Source organism: Humulus lupulus, chromosome 5, assembly GCF_963169125.1.
Source record: "Humulus lupulus chromosome 5, drHumLupu1.1, whole genome shotgun sequence".
NCBI lineage: Eukaryota > Viridiplantae > Streptophyta > Magnoliopsida > Rosales > Cannabaceae > Humulus > Humulus lupulus.
In genome coordinates this window covers 40,235,408-40,243,595 of record NC_084797.1, presented here as the reverse complement: position 1 = coordinate 40,243,595, position 8,188 = coordinate 40,235,408, and the positions used below count along the sequence as shown (strand labels likewise).

General features: G+C 32.6%; 1 non-coding gene across 1 annotated transcript; it reads left to right on the top strand.

Annotated features, from left to right (window-relative positions):
• Positions 1 to 1,394: 1,394 nt before the first annotated feature.
• On the top strand, positions 1,395 to 1,501 carry LOC133780980 (small nucleolar RNA R71). The gene has a single exon (XR_009869781.1). It is a non-coding gene; the product is annotated as a small nucleolar RNA R71 (small nucleolar RNA).
• The last annotated feature ends 6,687 nt before the right edge of the window (positions 1,502 to 8,188 follow it).

Here is an 8,188-nt window from a genome sequence, read left to right as displayed (position 1 = left end):
TCATAACGTCTTCTACTATTCCCTGAGGTTTCTTAACTGATCGATTGGCTAGTTGTAGCTCCACAAATGTGGGCTTGAGTTCTCCTAGACGTAATTGCAAGTATATTGAATATGGCATGAGATTTACACTTACTCCTAAGTTTAGAAGGGCTTGACCAAATTCTTGTTCCCCAATTTGGCATGAGATGGTGGGACAACCAGGATCTTTGTACTTAGGCGGTGTTTTGCAGTCAATTACCGCGCTAGCTTGTTCTGCCAAGAATGCAGTTTTCTTGACATGGTGCTTTCTTTTAATTGTGCACAAATTCTTGATAACCTTGGCATAAGCTGGCACTTTTTTTATCGCATGCAACAATGGCAAGTTGATCTTCACTTCTGTTAAAAGGTCTAGGATTTCACCATGTTTTTTCAGTACCTTTCTAGTGGATTTCAAAGCTTGAGGAAAGGGTGCCTTTACTGGAATGCCTATTGGCATATCATTATCTGGAGCGGGCATTGATGTACTCGTTGTCTTAGTTAACAGTGAAATCGTACTTTGACCACTTCAAGTAGAGATGGCATTAACCTCTTTGAAATTTGTATCTGGAGAGGAGGAGGTTTGTGCCATGTGTTGCTCTTTTTGATGGATTAAAGGTTGAGCAGGAAGTCTACCATGCTCTTAAATTGCCAAAGTAGTGTTTAGCTTTTCCATTTCGATTTTTATGTCTTTCATTTCCTCTATCATTTAAGTGAAACAAGATTTGAGCTCTTGAGTTGAGGCTATTTGTGTTTGCGCAAGAATTTGCAAAGTATTCTCAAGAGAATTACTTGACTGCTTGTTACTTTGAGGAGCAATGTATGCTTTTGGCGGTTGTTGTTGCTCAGGCCTCCATTGGCTCCCAGATGCTTGCTTTGAGTCCTTCCAGCTGAAAATTGGATGGTTGCGCCATCTAGGATTGTAAGTGTTTGAGAAAGGGTTATAAGGCTTCTTGTAATCCCCTAAAGAATTACATTGTTCCTTATTTCCTTTTCTTAACTCACCAAGAGTTGGGCACTCTTGTGGTTGATGTTCCGCCCCTCCATAAATGAAGCATGGATCTCGTGTCTCTACCTTTGTAGCCATGTGGATTCCTCTACCTTCTCGAGATTTTAAAGCCTCAAATTGTTGTCTCAATGATTCAATTTGGCTATTGACGTTGTCATATTTCCTTAATTGGTAGATTCCAGTTGATCGTGGCTTGTCCATAAGACTCACTCCATTCCATGTGTAGGACTTCTTAGTGAGATCGTCGAGGTACTCAAAAGATTCATCGGGATCTTTTTGAAGGAATTTTCCATTGCACATCATTTGTACGAATTGTCTTTGTCCGGTTGTGATACCGTCATAGAAATAGCTGATCAGACGCTAGCTTTCGTATCCATGATGTGGGCATTGATTTATCAAATCTCTATACCTCTCCCAGACCTGATGGAAAGTTTCATGGTCTTTCTGGATGAAGGTAGAGATTTTCCTCTTAAGGCTGCTAGTCTTATGGGGTGGAAAATATTTTCCAAACAATTCTTTTGTCATTTCGTCCCATGGTCCGATAGATCTAGGCCTTAAGGAATACTGTTAGATTAGCTTATACAGGATCTTTATTTATTTTCATGTATATCTAATATTAAACAAATTAATATGAGATAGTCTAAAACATGTTTCTAAAATTGAATTCAAAGAGAAACAAAGAATAGAATACTTACAATATACGCGGCGAAATGAAAGAGTCCTTCCTTCAGTTTCTCTAACTCTTGTATCCTCTCTGTCGTAGAGTATTATCAAGAAACTGAACCGATCTTATATTTTCTTCACAATCTTTCAATGTATCCTTAGAACCACCTAGACTAGTGTGGGCAATTCTCAACACATGAGATAGATATAGAGAGAAGAAGAGAAAATAACAAAGAGGCTTAGAAAAGGACTTGTGTTTAGAGAGAATCTAAAACTATCAGAAAATCTGACTTGTGACTTATGTTTTTACTTCTCTCTAAGCACTCCTTTTATAGACTCAATAAGACCATTTAATTTAATTAAAAAATCAATAAAATAATATAATTTTAAAGTCGTAGGTCGAAATTATCATGAGCTTTAGGCCCATGAAATTTCCCATTTGATTATAAGCCCATTGGACTTAAAATCAAGGCCTGTATTATTTTCAATCGATTTAATTAATTAATAATTATTTAAATCCTTTATTAAATTAATTATTTATATTTTGAACCTTGATTTAAACTTATTTATTAATTTAGATACCAATTTATTTTAATTAATAAATCTGCCATAATTTCTCTTTTCTTCTCAAAATTACACAACTCTGTGAAACTATCCAAAATTGACCTGGTCAACTTTGATAATTCTAATTGATGATTAAATCAATTAATTGAGACTATCTAGATGATTTTATCCAAGGTACAATGGGGACCATGGGCCTATGAAATCAAGCTCCAATAAGTTATCATAAATCTAACAAATAAATTTACTAACTTATTAATTCCTCGTGACTCCACTATAGACTCGGAATTACACTCTTGAATTCATAGAACGCTCTATAACAAATATAGATACGCTATTAATTATCCATTGTTACAACAATAATTGTCACTCAATCGTCTATAGATGGCCTACAATGAGATAGGACTAAAATACCGTTTTACCCCTCATTGTATTTTATCCTTAAAACACTTAGTTCCTTGTAAATGATATTTCAGTAAACTAATTAAATTACTAAAATGAGATCTCTATCATTTAACACCTTGAACCAAACTAAAAGGAAACCATCGTTTCACTTCTTCATCAGAAGCTATAGATGTTCATATCTATGATTAAAACTCCCACACAATTATACTACCGCGTTCCCAAGATGTAAGCACGGGCTAGTCCGTAGGGTAAGCTGGTAACGAACAAGTCAAAGAACTCAAATAATACAATCAGTTAGAATACTAACCACTCAGAATTGAGATTGAATTGATCTATGGTCAACTATATGATATGACTAGAATAGATAATAACGGTATGTTTATTTATCTTATCAACTGTCAATATCGGTCCTGTCCGATGTAACAAATACATCCGATCTTATCTACTTTGCTAATGTTCTGGAAAGAACATAACACTGTAATGTGTAAGTAGATCATATTGTAGATTGGTAAGTTAGTGTAAATCCTGTGCACTGACTAATCTTAGGACTAACTTATTTTGAACATATAATCATATTTATATTCCACTGTGATGACGTCACTATAAATAAGATTAGCTATATGCTCAGGATTTAATAGAAGTTTATATTAAACAAATAATCATGAAAATAAAACATGTGAGAAAAGTGATTGACCAAGTCAAAAAATGATTTATATTCTTTTATTGATAATAAAATGAGATTACAAAGAATTTGAGTTTTAATTAGGGCATAAAACCCCAACAAATACAACCAGCTTTTTGCTTTGTCTTTGAGAGAGAAAGGAAAAAATTTCAATCTCACAATGTTGGTGGCATCAACTCAATTGTTGAATGTAGCCACCACCTCTTCGAATTCTCGTATATGCACGTATGGACTCTCATTTTCCAACACATGGAAGGTTGGTAAGAGGTTAATCATGTCGGGTTTGAAATTGAAATTTGGCATATTGTTGGGATATATTATGCATGAAGGTGTGGCTGTACGCGTAGGATGTACATAATCCTATAGCGTTCTTGGTTGGACTTCATCTTGATGAGCCATCATGGGTAGTTTAGGAAGTCTTAGTGAATCGGGTGAATTTGACCGAATGGAAGAAAATGATGAACTAGGAGAGTTTTCTAAAGCTTCTACTTGTTGTCTCATGAATCTCCCTAGTGCGTGTCAATTTTGTGGCATAAATTTTTGTTATTATTATATATATATATATTTATTTTGTAAGTATTATAAGCGCGAGTGTGTAATAGTGTAATAAGTATACCCCAAAAAATTTCCCAAACCAATTGGGAAGGCTGCCAAGGTACCACTTTAGGCCCAAGAGCTTTTCTAGAACTCCCCGAGGTTCTTAGAAAAGGTTGTAGGGTAACACTAACATAGACCTTATTTAAGAACCAATTTTTCTGAGACAGAACAAGTTTGGTTTTTACTGATTTCCAAAATTATACAAATGTTCTCAATACTTTTTTTAATGATTTAAATTTTTATGCTTTTTTTTCTGAAAAAGAACTAAATCTTGAAAATAAAATTCTAAACCTAAAAGTAAAATGAATAAATAAAAAAAAATTTACTAAGGAAAAATAATAAAAGAGAAATTAAAAAAATTATACTACCTTTTTTTTTAAATTGAAAAAAATTAATTTACTATGCAAACCTATAATTGTAGAATTACCTCCCCGGCAACGGTGCCAAAAATTGATATCGCCCAATAAACTCATAAGTGGTCGCAATAGTAATCGGGCTATGTCATATCCACAGAGAGATAAAATACAAGTAAAAAGAAAGATTAGTAAATTAGAAATAATGTAACTTTGAAAAAGAATATATATTTTTTAAAACACTAAATAAACAAAATTCAGGAATTAGAATCAGAGAGAAAATATGGAAGGCATAAGTTTCATTCATGCAACATATATACATTTTAATAAAATTGATTCATTCTACTTAACTATAATTCTACACCATTAATTATAGTTGGAAAATATATATAATAAAACTCACCTCAAAATATGTTCTTAACTAAATTATACTAACTTCTAATTTTAAAAACTTATCATATTATATACCTTAGAGCGACAAAATATCAATGGAATAATGCAGTAAAAAGCATATAATATAACAAATATCCTAAATCAAATCAAGAGCCTAAATTACATAAGAAGAGCATGACTAGACTTGTGTAAAAGACACTAATAAATTTAAGATAAAAATTAGAAGAAAATAAATTTAATTGTAACAAAGATATAGAAATGAAGAACAAAATAAAGAATCAATATATTAAAAATATAATGTGAAACATGAACTTCTCTCTAGCCTTTCCACAAGAGAATTTAGCCTAAAATAGGCATTGTTTTCACTCAAAGAAATGTAAAAGAAATGAAACAAAAATAAGAAAAAGAATATTTTTCTCTCTAACTATACTCTCCACACTTAATTCCACAATCTGAAAATTTTTCCCTCCATTTGGCTCTCTCTTTATAGTGGAAATAGGACCCAAAATGTGTAAAATCATGTAGAAAATAGTGGGAAAGTGACTACAAAAACTGACGCAAAATGGGACAAGTGGGACACATGTTGGGCTCGGATTGGCTTTGGAAAGATGTTGCTGGTGGAGTGGGGAACAAGGGGGGTGACGTGGCGTGTGTTGGTTGGCTCGGCAGTGGAGTGGCAGCTGTGTTGTTGGGGCGTGGGGAGGAGTCGCCAGACAATGGGACGCATGGCAGACTCGGATTAGTTCAGCAGGCTTGCTCGTCAGGAGGTGGCAGGTGTGGTAGGCTCAGGGACACATGGCGGTTGCTGGAGGAATTGCTCGGCTCGGCTTGGCTCGTTCAGTTGGGCTGAGCTGCTGAAGACTTTGGACCTGGGCTCTGTTTTGTGCTTAATTTGTCAAAAATGCCATTATTTTCATTATTTCTTCAACTTTAATCATTTCTTTCTTCTTTCTTTTTCTTTGTGTCATAATATATTTTATTTCCTGAAAGTTAAACACAAATTAAATAAAAATTAATATTTTCAACTATAAATATATGACAATAAATCAATGAAAATATTAATTAAAGCTAAATTAATTTTAAACTTTAAGACTAATAAAATGATACTTTTGAACACTAATCAGTGACTTATTAGTCCCATATCCTAGGGCACTGGGCCTTAGTCTAATTATCAGTCAATTTATTATGGCAACCGGCTTCATATAACGTTGTAGTCATTTATACAGATGGTATGCATGCATGAGTAGGATTATTATTCCTAGGCATGCTTATTATGATTTTGTAACATGTTATTAACTACTTATGAGCATGTTTAAGTTTTCTTGCTGAGCCTTGGTTCATCGGTGCTTTGTGGTGCAAGTAAAGGGAAAAGAAAGTTGGACCATTCTTGAGTTGGAGAGCTTAGGTAACGATGTGTACATATGCGACTGCTCTACCACCACGGCTGAGGTTTTAAGAAGGAACTAGGGTCAAACCTTATTTCACCGCTTAGGTCGGCTAGTTGTAACCTTTTCATTGTAATTAACCTTTTTAAATGTATTTTGGGATCCCATGTATGAAGTAAACGTTTTAGTAGAACGATTGTACCTTTGACCAAAAAATTTAACCCTAAACTGTTATCACATTTAGTTACACGGTTATGGCCAAATGACTCATTCAGCAATTTTAGCACTATTTAAAATACATAGTGTAACAGTTCCTGAGTAATAGTGCATTACAACTTGGTATCACAGCGTGCCAAGGTTAAGGGTTCCTGAAGACAAGCTGGGCATGTACACTCGTCACCAAAGAGGTTATACATGAACATGACCCAATATGTTATTAATACTTAATAATACAATATACTTTATAAGTATTAATTAAACATTTCAATAAGATGATCATATACAAATTTATCTTGATCTTGATGTTATTATGAACTCTTGTGTTGTGTCATATGAGTTCTTTGATTCACTCGTTATGGTTTGTCAGAATGATCAGGCTGAAAACTTTTGTTTTGGGAACTAATTGATGTAAATGGCTAGGGACATAATATACAGATGTGAAATCTATACCTTTCCAAAAGTAATTGAATAATGGTCCCCTTAAGGGTTGGCTTTTGGAATTGAAAGGTTCTTGAGCTCAAATTCATAAATCAGTTTATGAATTAACCTTCACTAGTAAATTTAATGGTACTTAAGGAAACAATATATAATTAAAAATGTTAAATGGGGATTAATTCCTACTTTAAATTATGAACCATTACTAGAGGATTGAATTGTATGTAGTGATTAAATCGATGAACACTTTTTAATATATTTAAAAGTACTCAATATATAAATGTCTATAATTACAAGAGTGAATACTGATGTTTTTAGTGGAATAATATTGAGATTAATAAATTAAAGTTATTATATTAAAGAGTTTTAATTAATAATCTAAATTTATTGGAGCTTGAAATTATAGGTCCATAGGTCCCCGAGATAGCTCTATCAACATTATTCAAGGTAAGAGTTGAAATTGGGAAAAATTAGGAAAATGACATATTTGGAAGAAATTTGTTCTTCATAGTCAAATATGTAATTGAGACAAATTAGTTAATTAATAATTAAATTATTTTTTAAAATAAAATGATATTTTCAAAAATAGCATTTCAATAAATAAAAATAATTATTTTTGAATTAATTATTTTTATTTATTTAAATGATGTGAAAATATATTTTTGATAATTCAAATTGGATTTGAATTTGAAATGATATTTGTTATTTAATTAATCTGATAAGATAAGTTATCAAGTTTAGATATTTTTGAATAAATAATAATTAAAAGGAAATGGTTGGAACACATCCCTGAAATCAGGGATGTGTTACACGCCAACTACAGTGCATGCTCTATAGTTGGCGTGTAACAAGGTCCAAGAACGGGTCTTGGATATTTCTTTTATTTATTTAATTATTTAATAATAGCTATATAATTTGAATTTTGAATTTTAAAATTTAATTAACTCTTTTATAAATCTATCAGATAGAAATAGTTTCATAAGGCTTTTGACATAGAGAAAAATATAATGTATAATTTTTCTCTATCCCTAAAAATTGTCTCAGACCTAATATTCCAAGATCTCATGTGTTGAGAATATCTTGAGAATCAGAAATTTTCCCCTACTATTGCTCTACGTGCCCACACACATCTTGAGGTGTAAACATACATCTTGGAAGATCTCGGTCTGGGTATTTCGAAGACTGCTTTGCATTTGATGTTTTGTTGGAGATACAAAAAGATAGCAAGGATTCTTGATAGTTCTTCAACTGGTAAATCCTCATCTTTTTATTTCTCTATTATTAATGTTTTGCATGTTAATGGATCCGATTATTTAAAGTTTGTTTAAATATTTTTTTAAATCTCTGTGTCCAACACCCCGTGCTTTCCGATGTGCACATGGTAAACCAGTTACCAACAACAACCAGATAGTCAATTCAGGAGATTTTTAGATGTTTTGAAGCAACCCCACATTAACATACCCTTGGTGGA